The sequence below is a fragment of the Pristis pectinata genome, chromosome 8 (assembly GCF_009764475.1).
Source record: "Pristis pectinata isolate sPriPec2 chromosome 8, sPriPec2.1.pri, whole genome shotgun sequence".
Classification (NCBI taxonomy): Eukaryota; Metazoa; Chordata; class Chondrichthyes; order Rhinopristiformes; family Pristidae; genus Pristis; species Pristis pectinata.
In genome coordinates, this window is record NC_067412.1 from 72963544 (window position 1) to 72982059 (window position 18516).

Genomic DNA, 18516 nt, shown 5'->3' on the forward strand with positions numbered 1-18516 from the left:
CAGGTGGATGATAGATGGAGGAAGAAAACAAAACGAGAGGCTGATAGAGTGAGATGGGGGAGGGTTGTGTAAGGGTTGGAGACAGCTGCTGAAGGTGATAAGCAGGAAAACAAAGGGCTACCAGTGCTAGAATCTGATAAGCAAAGGAGGTGAAAATGGGAGCCATTAGGGGAGGGGTGAATGGCAGATGGAACCAGAACCTGATGGGGAAGAGAGGAGGGAGCCTGTGGGTGAACAATGCTGAAAACTTGCCTCTTTGACTGAGATTTTATTTACACACCATTTTTGTCTGATTGCTGAGTCACAAAGCACCCTGGGATATTTTTCTTCATTTAAGGTAATTAGTTTACTATTGTCACCTGTACCAAGCTACAGTGAAAGGCTTTGTTTGCATGCCATCAAGACAGATCATTCCATATATAAGTACAACATCAAAGCAGTACAAAAGGTAAAACAATAATAAAATGCAGAATATTGTGTTAGAGTTATAGAGGAAGTGTAGTGCAGGTAGACAGAATAGGGGGCAAAGGCCATGATGAGGTAGATTGAGAGATCAGGAGTTCTTTATCGTACAAGAGGTCCATTCCAGAGTCTTATAAAGTGAAATAGAAGCTGCCCTTGAGGCTGGTAGTACATGTTCTTAAGCTTTTGTATCTTCTGCCCAATGGAAGGGGGAGAAGAGAGAATGACTAGGGTGGGAGGGGACTTTGACCATGTTGCCTGCTTTCCCGAGGCAGCGGGAAGTGTAGACAGAGTCAGTCGAGGGGAGGCTGGTTTTCATGATAGACTGGGCTGTGTTCCAAACTTCCTACAATTTCTTGTGGTCTTGGGCAGGTCAGTTGCCATAACAAGTTGTGATGTATCCAGATAGGATGATTTCTATGGTGCATCTGTAAAAACTGGTTAGAGTCACTTGGCACATGCCAATTTTCCTTAGCCTTCTGAGGAAGTAGAGCCACTTGTGTGCTTTCTTGGCCATTGGGTCCACATGGCTGGACCAAGACAAGTTATTGGTGCTACATAAATGCAAATTGTTGTTGAATGAATTGCTCAAGACACTGTAGGAGCATTATAAATACTTTGATTACACATACTTGTAATTTTTTTTACAGAAAAACCTGGAGTAATTTTCTCTTAAATATTCTTTCATTTGTAGTAATTTTCAATGTTGCATTTGCTGACCAATATTCCATTGAGGTAGAAACTAATATGTGTTAAAGTAGTATACGATGTGTGAAATGGCTTCATGTGGAGAAAATATATTGCATGATGATATTAAGTTATTTAGTTTTAAATCAAATCTTCAGCCCTACATTTGGGTGGATACATTTCATGCCCTAATAAGGCTAATCCATATTTCTAAAGAATCTGTGTTCTTTATATCTCCACATTAAACAGAATTTGGAATGAATATCATGAATTAGTAGAGAAATAATATAGATAATTTGATTTCTGATTGAATCATTGATCTTGTGCATTTTCTCATTGCTATCTCACAGCAGGGCCTAAAAGTATTTTTTTTGCCAGGCATAACCTTTCTGAGAAATACTCAGAAGTACAAAACAAGCGTGAAATTGACTTGTCGCCATGTGACAAAAAAATTGTTACCAAAGATTTTCAACATGTTTCAATATTTCTCTGTATATTTTTTCTCTCTTTACAATTATTGTGTTAGGTGTTCAAGTTGACTTATAACATTAAAAAAAATGTATACGTTTGAGAAAAAAATTGTCAACAAGTAATGCAACTTGTTAAAATGGATTGATTATCAATATATTCAAGAGTATGCAATATTTAAGTTGCATTTGACACTGTCACTTATTCTCTGCTATGCTTAGTGGAAAAAAGTAAGGAAAAGGCAGTCCAAGATGTGGCAAGATTTCCTCTCCTCCCTCTCTCAATAACCTGGGATAGATCCCATCAGGCCCTGGGGTTTCCTCCGGGTGCTCCGGTTTCCTCCCACATTCCAAAGACGTACCGGTTAGGAAGTTGTGGGCATGCTATGTTGGCACCAGAAGCGTGGCGACACTTGCGGGCTGCCCCCAGAACACTCTACGCAAAAGACGTATTTCACTGTGTGTTTCGATGTACATGTGACTAATAAAGATATCTTACCTTATCCACCTTAATGTTCTTCAAGAGACCCAACACCTACTTCTTCTTTCTATCAACATGCCCCAGAATATCAGCATACCTCTTTCTGATCTCGCTATCCTCCATCTCCTTCTCCCTGCAAGCATTCATTTAGCAGCTTGCCTATTTCCTCCAGCTCCAGGCATAAATTTTCTTGTCTTTGAGTGGTCTGACCCTTTCTGTAATTACCCCCTTAATTTTAATGTATGTATAAAATGTCTTGGGATTCTCTTTAATCCTACTTGCTAAAGACATTTCATGGCCCATTTTAGCCCCCCTGATTGCCTGTTTAAGTTCTCTTCTGCTTCTTTCATATTCCTCAAAGGCTCTGTCCAATTTCAGCTTCCTAAACATTACATATGCTTCCTTGCTCTTTTTGACTAAATTTACAACATCTCTCATCATCCAAGGTTCCCAAAACTTGCCATCCTTGTTTTTCTTCCTCACAGGAACATGGTGGTCCTAAATTCTGACCAGCTGGCCTATAAACAGCTCCCACATGTCAGATGTGGACTTACCCAATAATAGCTGCTCCCAATCTACTCTTCCCAGTTCCCACCTAATATCCTTGTACTTAAGCCTTCCGCCAATTTAGCACTTTCCGCCAAGGTCCGGTCTTATCCTTATCCATTTCTATCTGAAAACCTACAGTGTAAATATTCCTGATGTGACACAGAAGGTTAATCCATCCATCACTATAGTCTTTTTAAAGTTTGTTTGTGAATCAAATCCACACTGACAAATGTCCTTATCTGCTATCCCGTCAGCATCTGCATTCTTAGCAATTCCTGCTGGTTCCAGTAAGGTTACACCACCGGACACTCTCCCCTCCCCTTTCAGCAATTCGGAAGGACCATTACCATTGTGACTCCCTGATCTGCTCTTCCATCTCCAGCAGCCACTCCCCAGCACATTAGGGTGCAACCTCCGGAGATGCCACACCTGTTCTTTCACCTCTTCCCTTCCATCCTTTCAATGACCCAGACTTTCCAGGTGAAGAAATGATTCACTTACACCAGTGTACTGTGTTCACAATGTAGTTTCCCCTGCAATCCTTTGTAATATCTTCCCCACTAATCCATTTAACTGGAGGACCTGTACAACTTATCCCCATGGCAACCCTAGCCTCACCCTATCACAGATACTCCCTTTGCCTTAGCTGTCCCACCCCCACCTTCTCTGCAATTTAAAACTAACTTAATTTTCTCTCTTTCATGATTCTGAAAAAGGGTCTTCAATCTGAAATGTTAACTCAGTTTCTATTTTGTTGCCCGGTCTGCTGAGTGTTTCCAGCATTTTCTGTTTTTATTTGCATGATATTTGATAGTGCCGAGTCCCACTTTGCATTTAATGAAGGTTTTCAAAGAATTCCACTGCCTCATGTATTAAAAAAAAACTATGCTACACAATAGCATTTCCTCACCAATGTTTTTCACTCTAACTGCTGATTGTCTATTTCCCATCACTGCCAATAAAAAGAGACTGCTAAATATATGTAAGCTGGAACTTAATGCAGCCAGAACCTGACCACAGGGACTATACTTTCAGTTCTTTGCTGTTCTTAATATGAAGTCAGATTATAAGACAACAATTAATCTAAATAAAGTGGTTTAGTATTGGCTTGGATCTTATCTAATTGTATATTGTCAACTCAATCCACGGCAAACCAGAAATTGAAGTCTTTGATGAGGAACAGCAGAAGAATCTTTATGGTACGTTTAGGCCATATTTTATCTGCACTGAGAATGCTTGACAGGAATCTTTATTCTGTGACTGATCAGTGCTGCATGGCGTTATAAATTTATTGCAGAGCTAACATGAATACAAAGTGTATTGCCAATTTTGTTCAAATGCAATGTATTACAAACTTGTACTTTTAATTTATCTGCCAGTATGACTGCCCATTTACATTTGCAATGATAAGATAGTAGTGGGCATTTTCCTTGACCAATTGCAGTCTCTGTACTAATGGTATTATTGATGTTCCACCATGAGGGTGGATAAAAGATTTCAAGATTCTGATCCAGCAAGAGTACTGTATGTCCAAATCAGATTAGAAAGGGGAATTTGATGGTTTTTCCATGACCATGCATTTAGTTTTCTTGGTGGTCAAGAACCAAGTGGCACTGCTGAGTTGTTCCAGTACATCTTGTAAGTAGCATATACTGAAGTCACAGTGGTCTTGCACCTCAGAAGCCTAAGAACATATAATGGCCAATATCAGCACATCCTTACAAATTGGTCATCTTTACCCATCTCAATAATTGTGATGAATTTCAATCTGCTGATGCAAATTTGGTTGTTGTAATTAATGGTACAGTTATGTAAATATAAGCATTATTACAACTATTATCCAGATGTAATTTACTACTGTTTTGGAGATAGCATGAATACATTCAACATCAGGCAGTACTATAAATATGGAAATATATTTAAAATTACATAGTTTATCAAAGTCCATGTTTATCAAAGCCCAATGTAAGCCAAGGCCAAAGCCAAGGGGTAAAGTAGAGCCTTGGGAATATGCACAAACCAGAGGGACATTGATTCTCCAAAATACCAGAGTGGAGGGCGAAGTTAGAGACACAATCGGATGCATGATAGCTGTGGCAGGGTTTGCATGCCATTGCTTCCTATAAGGCAGAACCTAGCAGCATAAATGGCAGTGATGTTTCACTCCCCAATGAGCTCAACGCCTTTTATGCATGCTTTGAAAGGGAGAATAACACGACATCTGTGTGAATCCCCACAGCATCCAGTGACCCTCTGATCTCTGTCTCAGAAGCTGATGTCAGAGCATTCTTCAAGAGGGTAAACCCTCACAAGGTGTCAGGCAGCCGACTGTGTAGCTGGCTGGGTACTGAAAACCTGTGCCAACCAACTGGCTGGAGTGTTCAAGGACATCTTCAACCTCTCACTGCACGGTCTGTGGTTCCTACCTGCTTCAAAAAGGCATCAATCATACCGGTCCCCAAGAAGAGCAGGGTGAGCTGCCTCAATGACTATCGTCCTGTAGCACTCACACCTACTGTCATGAAGTGCTTTCGGAGGTTGGTTATGGCTAGAATTAACTCCTGCCTGAGCAAGGACATGGACCCACTGCAATTTGCCTACCGCCACAACAGGTCTACAGCAGAGGCAATCTCACTGGTTTTCTACTCTGCTTGGAGCACCTGGACAACAGCGAAACATCCGTCAGGTTGCTGTTTATCAACTGCAGCTCGGCATTCAACACCATAATCCCCTCAGTATTAATCAACAAGCTTCAAAACCTGGGCCTCTATACCACCCTCTGCAACTAGATCCTCGACTTCCTTATCAGGAGACCATAGTCAGTGCGGATCAGTAGTAACATCTTCTCCTCACCTCAAGGATGCATGCTTAGCCCACTGCTCTACTCTGTCAACACTCATGACTGTGTGGCCAAGCACAGATCAAACGCCATCTATAAATTCGCTGATAATTCTACTGTCGTTGGTAGAATCTCAGATGGCGATGAAGAGGCGTACAGGAGCGAAATAGATTGGCTGGTTGCATGGGGTCACAACTCAACATCGGCAAGACCAGGGAATTGATTGTGGACTTCAGGGAGGGGAAGTCGGGAGAACACACACCAGTCCTCATTGAGGGGTCAGTAGTGGAAAGGGTGAATAGTTTTAAGTTCCTGGGCATCAACATCTTGGAGGATCTATCCTGGGCCCACACATTTATGCAATCACAAAGAAGGCACGCCAACAGAACTACTTCATAAGGAGTTTGAGGAGATTTGGTATTCCTCCAAAGACTTGCAAATTTCTGTAGATGTACGGTGGAGAGCAATCTGGCTGCATCACAGCCTGGTATGGAGCCTCCAATGCACAGGATCAAAAGAAGCTGCAGAGGGTTGTAGACTCAGCCAGCTCCATCACGGGCACAGCCCTGCCCACCATCATTGACATGTTCAAGAGGTGGTGCCTCTAGAAGGTGGCATCCATCGCTAAGGACCCTCACCATCCAGGGCATTCCCTCTTCTCATTACAACCATCAGAAAGGAGGCACAGGAGCCTGAAGACCCACACTCAATGATTTAGGAACAGCTCTTTCCCCTCTGCCATCAGATTTCTGAACGGTCCATGAACCCATGAACACGACTTTGTTATCCCTATTTTTTTTGCACTGTTCATTTCTTTATTCTGTAATTTATAGTAATTTTATGTCTTTGCACTGTACTGCTGCCACAATTACAACAGATTTTGTGACATATAAGTCAGTGCTAATAAACCTGATTCAGATTCTGAAAACTAGAAATGGAGAAGGTAATATTGATCAATGTTCTGTAGCTTTTCTTTCATTTATCAAATTCATTAATTATTTCATGCAAATTGTGTCAGTTTTGAATTGCAAAGTGATTTTTTTTCATTTTTCCTCCTTTCTTAAGTTCTTATGGGACATCAGCATTGATGCTTCAAGTACCACTAAAGGAGAGTATCTGGTGACCTATTGTTGTTTGTGGAATCATGTTTGGTATAAATTAACTGTCACGGTACTCCATTTTATTGCAGCACATTACACAACTACTCCAATGTCTGTAAAACCACTATATTTCTGTTTGACAAAGCTGAAGTTTCAACACTATTCCTGAGAATTGAATTGTGTACTTAACTAATCTTAATGTGGTGACAGCTTCCGCTCCAGCAGCTGCATATGCTTAGATGATCCCAGGTGCCTATCGACTCTGATCTGTGGAGTATGTAAGTATCATCACATACACTGCTCTGCAGCTATTGCAGCAGAATGCACCAGCCCAGACAGACACTTTAATCTAAAGGAATATATTTAATTATTTTAACTACAGTTTCTGTGGGCCAAAATATGACAGTTTTCTTTTAATATAAATGACAATTTAAATAGATCTTTGCAATCAACTGTTCATTTAAATTTGTAGTGCATCCATTCAGACCCTGCCAGATTTGACTCTGAGAATATTTCAGACAAAAGCAAGCATCCTTTAAACAACATTACCTCCGTACAAATCATCTTGTGGAATGTGAATAAAACTTTCATTAGTCATCCATTTAATGTGACAGGCCTAAATTAGATCAATTTATCACGATGTTCATTCACCAAGGTTTTTTTTAGATGAGGTTAGTGATTTACTTCACAATGTGCTGCGGTGAATACCAAATCATTTTCTTTTTAAATCCCTACAAGTCTACATGGAGATAAAAATGTTTTTATATGTTTTTACCTGTTGAGAATCTTGAATCTACTTTCTGTATATTTCTGAGTCTATAATTTCGTGGGACATAAAGTTCATGGTTACTAATAGTAAATTTAAGGGAATTGTTCACGTAGGGTTAGTGTCGGAGTAATAGGATATTAACAAGTAACACTCCTTTTTATTTTCAATGTACATGGAAAGATTTTATTAGGAAAAGAATTTCATTATACATGAATGTGAGTGGGCACCTCTGCTATATTCCTGTACAATTCATTTCTCTGTATAACAAATATGCATCTAGACCACAAGATAAAACAGCTCTTTGACATTAATGCCCCTTAGGATTCCTCTCTCATTCACATTCCTCTGAGCCCCACCCCTCCTTCCAAACTCTCCCCTATTACACTTACACTTTACCCTTTCTAGTGCTGAATGATTGGTTTGGGCAAAGCCTTCAGTTTCATTCCCTTAAACCCCGCGCTTTATTGAAGGAACTTAATATGTCAAGATGGCCTGGGGAAAATTTGAAACCGAAAGGATATTTTGATCTGGAGAAAAGCTGACTATCACTTAAATCTCCACTGAGCTCCAGAATTCTCATTTCATCTGCACTCCTCCATCTATCCTCAGTATTTCACTGGGATGGTCTCATATCATGGACAAAACCAATTTCTCTGCTCTTCTTACTCATTCTAATTTACCTCTCTTCAGTGTAACTTGGAGCTTCCAGTCTCCTGTCATTTTAATCATTTGCAGCAGTTCCTTCCTGGTCTCTCCTGAGTCTCCTGCAATGTTCCAACAAAGCCCATTGGAAGTTCAACGACTGGTATCTCGGGTTTTCATAAAGTGCTTCCGCCATTCAACGTGAGTACCACAATTTCAGATCATAGTAATTTCTGTTTTTTTTTATCCAAACAGCAGGTACTGCTGCTGATTATGCTTTGCCATTTAGATCTCATCTATTGTTTCTTTGTACATTATCACCCACTGTTACCCTGCACAGTCATCCATGTTGTCACTCAAATCATTCCAACCTATCACAGAACCTTACTTTCTTTCCTTCCACTTTCTTTGTCTCAGTATCTCTCTGTCTCTCTCATGAAAATACTGGAAAATAGTCAGTGATTCAAGCTAACAATGATACTTTATTAAATAAAAGATTATAATTTCAGGGTGCCATTTTTCACTGTAGCTTTCTCCAAATTCTACACTAAACATAGTGTAAACAACATAGAAAGCAGTTGATCACATGATATAATTCTTAATGGGGTACCAGCCAACATTATACATGTCAAGTTTGTTATATCTTTCACAATGAAAAGAACCAAATGGAAAAAAAAGATGCCAAAATTCTTGTCCAGCATCTGTGTGCTTTACTTTTGACTGAAGTCTTCCAATCACATGGTTGATGGACTGTCCTTCCAATTCTGGTATCTGTAGTGGAACTGTGGTGGTCGGTAATGCATCCTCTGGTATCTCCAAATCTGCTTCCCTCAAGCAAGCCTTTTCTGTGCTGTTCCTGATGTGATGCCTGTCCATCCAGTATGAAACCAGGGCATATTCCCTCCTCTGGTGTGGGTCAGATGTGGAATTCAGCTTCAGAGTATCTCTACCTCCAAGAGGAGGTGGGTCTTTGGCAACTCTGTTGTATTAGAATGTCTTTTTCCTCCTATGCTATTTTTGCACTTTTATACTGAACACCTTCCTATTATGAAAGAAGTTGTTTGTTTACTCAGAAGACTCTCCAAAGGGCTACTCTTCTGACTTTAGGCTGGAGTATTGCAGAAGCTTGGATGCTCAAGCAAAGATCTGACTGTGAGGATTTACCTGTCTTTAATGGTTCCTTGGCCACCTTCACACTGTGTTCTCTACCTTCTCATTACTCTGTGAAATGTGAAGTGATGATGTCCAGTGATCAAATTGTCAGTTCTTTGAGAACCTTCCAAAGCTGTGGTGCCATGTGCTGTTGACCAATTTTTGTGATTAGCACCTCAAAGATGCCATATCTGACAAGTTTCCTTGACTTTCTGAATGACCATCAATGAGCAGGAGTTCCGTAACACTATCTCCCAAAAATTTGGAAAGTAGTCCACTTCCCTGGATACATTTTTCCATCTCATCCAGACAGACTTAATGTAAAGCAGAAAATAGGAGCAGGAGTAGCATAGCTGGTGGAACAGTGGCAGCTGATAAAACTGTGGCCTCACTGCTCCAGCGACCTGAGTTCAATCCTGGCCTCTGTGAAGCTTGCATGCCCTCCCTGTGACCATGTGGGTTTCCTCACGGTGATGTGGTTTCCTCACATATCCCAAAGACGTGCATGTTGGTAAGTTAATTGGTTACTATACATTGCCCTTAATGTGTAGTTGAGTAGGAAAATCTTGGGGGAGTTGATGGCAATATGGGGAAAATAAAAATGGGATGAGTGTAGCATTAGTGTATATGGGTGCTTGATGGTCAACTCTATGACATTATTCAATCCTGCTCCACCATGTGAGGAGTGTTTACGTTTCAAATTCATGTTTATTGTCATGGCATACAAACCCAGGGTATAAATGCAATGAAAATTAGCTTTTACAGCAGCAACACAGTACATTACAAACATAAATTAACATAGACTTAAATTAACATGAATCATACATAACTTACACAACAATATAAACAATAAATATAATGACATTAGTGCAAGTTGAGAAAGAGAAGAATGAAATATAGTCCGAGGTAGTATTAGGGTTTTTCAGGTCAGTTTAAGAACCTGATGGAAGTGGGGAAGAAGCTGTTGTTGGACTTTGAGGTGTGGCTCTCAGGCTCCTTGCCTCTTGCCTGATGGCAGCAATGAGAAGAGAGCATGGCCCAGATGGGAGGGGTCCTTAATGATGGATGTTGCCTTCTCTCTTGGGAAGAATTGTATTTCTACCTTTGAAGGTCAAGTCATATTGAATGTCCAGTTCATCCCTCATGTGGAAGGATGATCTTAGAACAGGCTGATCCTTATACTATGTCTCTTCCCCCTGCTGTCTGGATCACTCACTTCAGGTGCAGAATTGTATGATCTTGTCTTGTGGCCTCCTTGATCTCCTATATCGAAAGTTGAGAGATAGGAATATGTCTTGCCATATTGATTGTCTCAAATTCAGTTTCCACAGCACCCCTTCTGTCCATGAGATAGACTTTATTATATATAGTTTTTATATTGTATGCCTGCATCCTCACAAGCATTTTCTGAATCCTCTTCAGTGCACAAAGGCATAACAGTAATGATCTTGAGTGTCTTGTGATCATTGTGCACATACACAGTATGTAAATTGGTGAAGTGTTTCCAGATCACAGTAGGTAGCTCCTTTTTGATGTCTATGTAATGTATATCTGTATCTGACAGAGCTCTGAGTACGTATGCCTTTAGATGACCCTTTTGTGAGATATTTGCTCCAAAATCTTTCTCTGATGCACTTGTCTGTCATGTCAGCAACTTCCTATCATTAAAGTATTGCAACACACTTTCTGCTGTCACTGCCTCCTTAATTCATCTGATCACTTGTTCATGAGTATCCAACACCATTCCAGATCCTTTCATTAGAATTAATGAAGGTTTATTGACCTGAAACGTTCATCTATGAGTTGCATGGCTAAAGTGATTGCTTGTGTTGAAGTAATTTTTGTGATCCTGTCATGATATGCTTTTCCAGTCCCATCTGCTGCACTGTAATACTTAAAAGTGCAGTTGTTTAAGTGTGACATCTTTGTAGTCAATAGTTATTAAATCTACATCGTATTTCTCTTGATTGTTTGGGTTCACTTTCTTCAGAAACCTCTCCCAGCAGGCTTCTGTGCAGTTTTTTTTGTACATCAAAAGCATATGACTAATTATTTCAGCAGCATCCACTTGAGACTGAAGACTTGCTTTGGGAGGAATTACACATTGTTCCCAAGTTAAGTTTAAATGTCACTGGTTGGCATTATACCAATGTCTTGACATAATTACATCCAGCAGCCGTTCCATACATAGAATTGATCTCTTTGGTACCAGATAAATTGCGTTTGACTGATACTTTGAATTTGAACCTATCTCTGTTCCTGCAAGGCTCAAGTTCTCCACTACAATGTCTTTTTCTTTGCACATTTAAATAATTTTCCAATCTACATTACATGCACTTTTTTCCAAATGCAGGGTGTTCCTTTTCCAACTTCTCATCTTTTCATCTTTTCTGCATCTTGTTTCATGCTTCACTGTATGAGTTTCCCTCCACTGACCATCCAATATTTTCGACTTTACTTTGGACGTCTCCATAGGTGTGAACTCTGCCTTACTTAATGACCACTTCCCAGGTTGGTGTCTCAGATTTCACAAAGAGGACAATGTCTGAAGAGTGGGTCATTTAAATCTGCAAAGTGGCAATTATTTGTGCGAAGAAAGTTTCAAAGTTTTCTCTCTGCTCTTGTTACAGGTAAAGAATTAGTAGGTAAGGAAAATACAGATAAAGAAAAAGGTTAATGATTAAATTATATAACCTGATTGTGGTTTCATTTTAATGTTTTATTACCTTTTAAATTATTTGTAAGTTTTGTGTTTCTATATTTCTCTGATTATTGCCTGTGGGCAAATCCTCAGGATGTACTTTCTACTCTTGACCTGCATTATTTTGCAGAATAGCCATGGTGGGAGGGCTTCTTGGCTGTTGGGAACTGTGCAGCTGCAAATTTGTGACTAGGAAATAGAGATCCTGCCCATTAACCTTGTTTCTGTCTCCAGAGATGCTTCTAAATCTGTTAAATACTTCCAACATTTTCTTCTCTACATTTCAGATTTCCAGTATCCAAAATATTTAACCTCTGAAGTAGGCTAGTTCCAATGCTTTTGCATAAAAGAAATTTATAGTCAATAAATAGGTATGCTGGACCAATTATAATGCCCTTATTAACCATCCAGCTGCAACTCACAGTATGAATGGGTTTATTTTAGCTCAGACAAGGTCAATACATTGGAATACAAATCCTATACTCACTGAAGTTCAGTGGAATCAGAGGTGATCTCACTGCTACAGGCATCATTCTGGCAGATTGATGAAGAAGATGCTAAGAGACCATCTCCTTAAGCTGGAGAGTCTAGAATATAAGTGCACAATCTCAGGATAAACTGTCAAACATTTTTGACTTAGATTTTGAGAAATATCTTTATGCCGAGTATTGTAAATTCTCTTCAGAGCTGGAAACTTAGTCATTGAGGAAGCATTGAGGTCAACAGAGTTTTGGACACTTAAGGGAATCACGAATATGGAGATCATGCAGAAAAGTGGATGAGGCACAGGATCATCCATGTCCTTACTAAATGCTAGAGCATGATTGAGGCTCACCTTGTTTTTGTTTTTTGTTGTTTTATTTTCTTAAAGGTGGAAAAAGGAGAATAGAACAAGTCTGGATTTTCAGTAGGTTATGAGGAAGTATAGTGCTACAGATCATTCACACCATACAGCAATCTGTTTCTATGAAACAGCATAAGCAACAGTGCATTTTTGTTCATATTTTTCTTCTTTACTCTGCTAATTATCCATGGCTCTTTGCTCTGAATTCCCCCTGCTCCACACCCAAAACTTTCTTCTTTCTAAGCTTTCCATATTTTGACTGATATTTCCAAGACCCTGTTTTTTTTTGTTTTGCTTAGTTGTCCAGATCCTGGACTTTCCTCTGGACTTCCTTTTGGTCCTCCTGTAAGCCCTAAGCTCTCTCGCAGGCCAGCTGTCAAAATCCTAAGGCAAATCCAACTTATATTTTCTGCAGATCTTGATTTTGCTGTCCCCTGTTTTTCTCCAGAGTTTAAAGCCTTCTCTAGACTGCATCCAATTGTTTAACTGCTCCTTCTGATTTGTGCACATTTTGCGCTTAGAAACTTTCAGACACAGTAAGGGAATTGAATTATGAGCTGCTCTTAATTGTTGAAACAAGCAGATACAAGTAATTGTGGTTACCCATTAAGCTTGATGTATTTTATTATTTTATAGCAAGAATATTGTAAATTTAACTGCAAACTGCTAAACCTGGTGCCAGACAACATCTTGATTCTGGAAGTTGTCTGGGGAAGTTAATACCTTGAACTCCAGTAAATGTACAAATACTCCAGCCAAAATCCAGCACAGCACCATTGGCTGTTACTTACATGTCTATTTTATACCTTGCCCTGTTAATATATGGAATATAATAAGCTCCTGTGGTGTCTGTTCATGCAAATAGAATTAGATCTGGAGCCAATAAAGGGCAAAGCATTCCTTAGGCTCATATTAAAATAGTGCAGGAGATTTTATATGAAACCTACTGTAATTAGGTGCTAGATATATCTAGTCATCTGAACCTTTGTTTCAGGAGCTCTAGCTTATAAAATAATTCTTAGGCAAGGACATTACTGTCAATTCCAACTTTTATTGCAACCTCTGGTACTGTAGAGTGGTGCTGGGGTTCTATCTGAGATGCTTGAGCATGGAGGGATTGCAGAGGGGTAGCATCAGCCCAAGTCCCCTGTCATCTTGTTAAATGACTTATAATCGATGCATATGTGTGTGTTGTGGGGGGGGGGGGGGGGGGGGAGTGGGGAGTGCATGTGTGCTGGAGAGAGAAGTGGGATTGGTTGACTATGACAGAATGAAGGCAGATTCAACTGCTAGTGCAAGTTGCTCAGAATCACATGAATAGGTCTGAGCATCTTCTCCAGCTATATATGTTTACAATGCTAGTAATAGAATTAATGCTGGTACTGACTAGTAATTTGGTAAATAATAGAATTTCTTATTCTGTGGTGAAATACATTTACTTAGGGTTGAGAGTTTGCAATAGTCTTAATGTAACAGCTGACACTGTGATATCCTTCCCTTTCTCTCTTCCCCTCTGCTCTATGAGCTAAGCCCCATCTATACTCAGTTTCTTTGGGTGAAACTGCTAACAAACTTATGAGGTTATGACTTCTGTTGACTGATCCACCCTTCTCTGACTGCAGTACCCCACTGACTGAGAGCTCTTACTTTAAGGTGAAGCATACTAGCCACTAACATCTAGAAACTGCAGCATTGAACACCCACCTCCTGTCCTCACCAAAGGAAACACAGCTTGAGCTTTCTCTTTTTCTTTTCCTATCTAGTGTTCATGTCAGCTGTTGCTACAATTTTACTATGCTACAAAGCGTTTGGCTAATTTCTGGATTTGTGGGCCACAAACTGTCTCTAATAAACAGCCACTCAGCTCTGTTACAATAGATACAGACAATCATCTTCCTGCAGATATAACAAGAAGTTAACCTTCTGCAGTGATCACAGACCAACTGAACATTAATACATTAATAGAATGAAAACTGTTGTCTGGCCTCTTTGTTGGCTAAGTTAATAAATCCTAGTGTGAAAAGTTGGAATCCATGGAAAACAAGTGATGTATTGATCAGCCCTGGACATTGATTTATGAAATGTTGGAACAAGTCCTCAATAACATTTTAGGAAGAACCTGACATAAGGAGGCAAAGGGGCAGTGGTAACTCATATGACCATAAGCCAGCTGGTTAAAGATCTAGTGGCAGCCTGGCAATAGGAATCAGTAATAGCCTGGCTCCTCATTAGTGTATCTGTTTCTAGAGTCCTCATAAATATCCAGGAGAATGGTGGGAGACACTTGGGACTGCAGATGCTGGAATAAACAAACTTGCTGGAGCAATTCAGTAAGTTGAAGCAGCAAGCTAAGGGGAGAAAATGAATTGTGGATGTTTTAGGTCGAGGCTCTGCATCAGGTTGCAGGGAAAGCAAGGAAGTGATTCTTGGACTGAAGACCCTTTGGACTAGGTGAAGCCTTCAATAAATTGTCCTTTCTCACCTTATCTTTGAACAGGCCTACTTCCTGTATTTATTGATTCTGGACATTGCTGTTGATGCTGTTATAGCTATTGATATTCTTTACAACCATCCCTACTTCATTTAAAAGCAATGGAGCTAGAAAGGCAGCCTTGCAAAAGTCTGAGAGCTTATTTCAACTGAAAAGATAAGAATGATCACAAACAAGAAATCACCAAGTTCAAAGACCCCTTGCACAATAGCTGACAGAGCCCTATAACCAGAGTAGGACTTGGGTAGATGTCCAGTTAACACACTTTTTGGCACCCCTCTTAATATCTGTTTTTGACAGCCTCTACTTTGCCTCATTAGGACTTCAGGAAGCACCTTAGGAAGATTAGACATGTTGAATAAAATAATGATATAGCATAGAAGGAGATCACGCAACTCATTCTGTTTGTTACTTCTTTGAAAGAGTTGTCCAATTAATCCCATCCCTCTGCTCTCTTCCCATTATTCTGCTAAAATTTCTCATTCATATTATCTAACTCCTTTCTGAAAGTTATTAGCTCCACCATGCTATCAGGTAACTCACTTCGTAAAGTCTTTTTCTTCATGTTGTCTCTCGTTCATTTGCCTTTATCATAAATCCATGCCGAGTACTGAACCTTCCAACACTGAACACGTCTTTCCTTACTCATGCTGCCAAGACACAGAGATTTTGAACACCTTCACCAACATCCTCTTGACATTCTGTGCTCCCAGAAGAACAAGTTTGGTATTGCCACTTTCTCCATGTAAACAAGATTTTTATTCTTGGTAGCATTTTGACAGATCTCTTCTTTGATATCCCTGCTGAAGTGAATTTCCACATGTGTAAAGTATTGTACAACTACTTTGGAGGAATTAGGAGTTTACGGTGGAGTACAATCAGTCAGATATCTGTTTCTTCTACACCTTATTATGTTTTTCTTATTCCATTTGTTTTATTGTAGTCGTAAACAAACCTGTGAAAGTGAGGAACAAACATCTTAATCAGTCTGAAATCTTCCCTCAGTCAATCAGAATTCATTCTATCACCATCATGAACCTACAGTATATTCAAAGCAAAACAAATCAGATGCCAGATTAGGCAACTGTATCTGCTCCACTAACTGTTAGTAATTTTTAGCAAAAGTTCAACTATTGTCCTGGTTATAATAGCTACAATAGCCTCTTGTGCCCAAGGGCTTTGATGAGGGAATATTAGAGTTTACATTCCAGACATTATCCAATGACTCTTGTTCAGCGGTTAATGTATATGAAGTCAGTGTGGACAATAAATTCTACTTGACCTTAAATTCACTTTGCTTTCAGTAAACTTGCTAATCCTCACCACTGAAGAAAGGTCAATGGGGCAAGGTATCAGAAGACTACATATGCACATGGAACAATATCCCATCAAAGACTAATACTTTTAGGTGAGGAAGAAGGAATTACATCGAAAGCGTGTAAACCAGGCAATGTTGAATTACCCATCCATTATACACATCAATTGATTTTCCTTTTCAAACTAAGGTTACAAGCGTCAGTTAAGACTAGAGATTTGCAGGAATCTTTATCCCTCATGGTAATAGATATCAAAAGGGAATCCAGAAAAGTCAACAATATTGATTCATATCATTAAGCAAGCTGAATGACAGAGGGCTGAACTAAAAATTCAGAGAATGCAAAATTCCCTTTGAGAATTTGAAGGCAGTAATCATTTAAAGTCTTCATGAAGCTGTTGGAATTCCTTTAAAAGCCCAACAAAATCATTAATTTTCTCAAGGGAAGGAAATCACCCCTCATGGCCAAGATGTGACTTCAGGCCCAGATATTCACTGGCCTCTGAAATGGTTTAGTAAATCTTTGAATAAGGGCAATCTTATTTTTTTGGATGGACAATGAATAAGACCTTGCCATCAGTACCCATGTTCCATCAAAGAATTATGTTTAAAATGTTTTGGTCTAAAACACTTAGTGACATTATGAAGGTTGATTGCAGACAAAAATGATCCAAGGCTCTAAAATATGAATGGGGCTGATTTGCCAAATTGGAGAGAGACAATGCATAAAGTAGAAATGAAAATCATAAAACTGCAAATGCAGAAAATCAGAAAATTCTGAAAACAGACAGCAGATCAGGCAGCATTTGTGGAAAGAGAAATGGAGTTAATGTTTCAGCTTGAAGTCTCCTTGTCAACACTGGAAAAGAGAGAAAACAAGTTAGTTTTAAGTTGCAGAGAGGGTTGCAGAAGAATAGATAGGACAAAGCCATTTTCACTGATAGGGTGAGGTAGGGGTACATTGTAGATGGAGTTATACAGCTGAAGGGTTAATGAAGGCAGTAAGAGAGGGAGAGCATGAACAAACAGATGTAAACGTTACAAGATGAGGGCAGTTAGAAGTAAAGAACACAAACAAAAGAATGTAGTAACTGTAAAATGCAGAACTGTGGGGACTGTCCAGCAGGTGAAGCTGTGCTAATGGAAGGAAAAAACTGAACGAGTATTAAAGATCAATGAACTAAAGCAATCTGGCCAAATCTGATGCAAACAAAGAAAGTGAATTATCTGAAAATGTACTTAGACAGATGATACTATGTTGTTTCTCAAGTTTAGATTGGGCCTCATTGTAACAGTGCTGGAGGCCACAGGCAAACAGATGGAAGTGGGAATAGATTTAAAGTTGCCAGATCAGCCATTGATTTTGGAATATAACACCAATAAAATAGGAAGGCAAAGAAACCAAGTATGAGGGACCAATAGGGCAGCCGTGCAAAATAATGTTAGGGGACTAAGAATATCATCAAATCAAACCTAAAGGCTGTGAGTTTTAATGTACAAAGCATTAACAATAATGTGAAATGAATTGCAAAATAAACGTAAAATAGGGATTATAGAGACATGAGTGCAGGCAAGCAAGGAATTTTCTGTACTTCCCTATGACATAGAAGGAGGCCATCAGCCCATTGAGTCCCTGCATGTTTACAAAACAATACCATTAACTCACAAGGATGGAAACTGAACAGCCAAAGTATTCAATACTAATGAAGGGTAGGCATGATGGAACTGATGGTTAAAGAGGAAATTAACATAATATTGAGAAAGAAGATTAGCTCGAATGATATGGGATCTGTATGGATAGAGCTAAGAAACACAAGAAGGCAGAAACTCCGTGATGTTAGGATATTTGAGGCCCATGCAATAAGTGCACAACTGTGAACATGGATGACTTTAATCTACACATAGATTGGGCTAGCTGTACTAGTAGCAATAGGCTGGAGGAGGATGGAAGTGTGAGCTGTGAGGAGGATGCAGAGAGGATCCAGAGTGATTTGGACAGGTTGAGTGAATAGGAAAA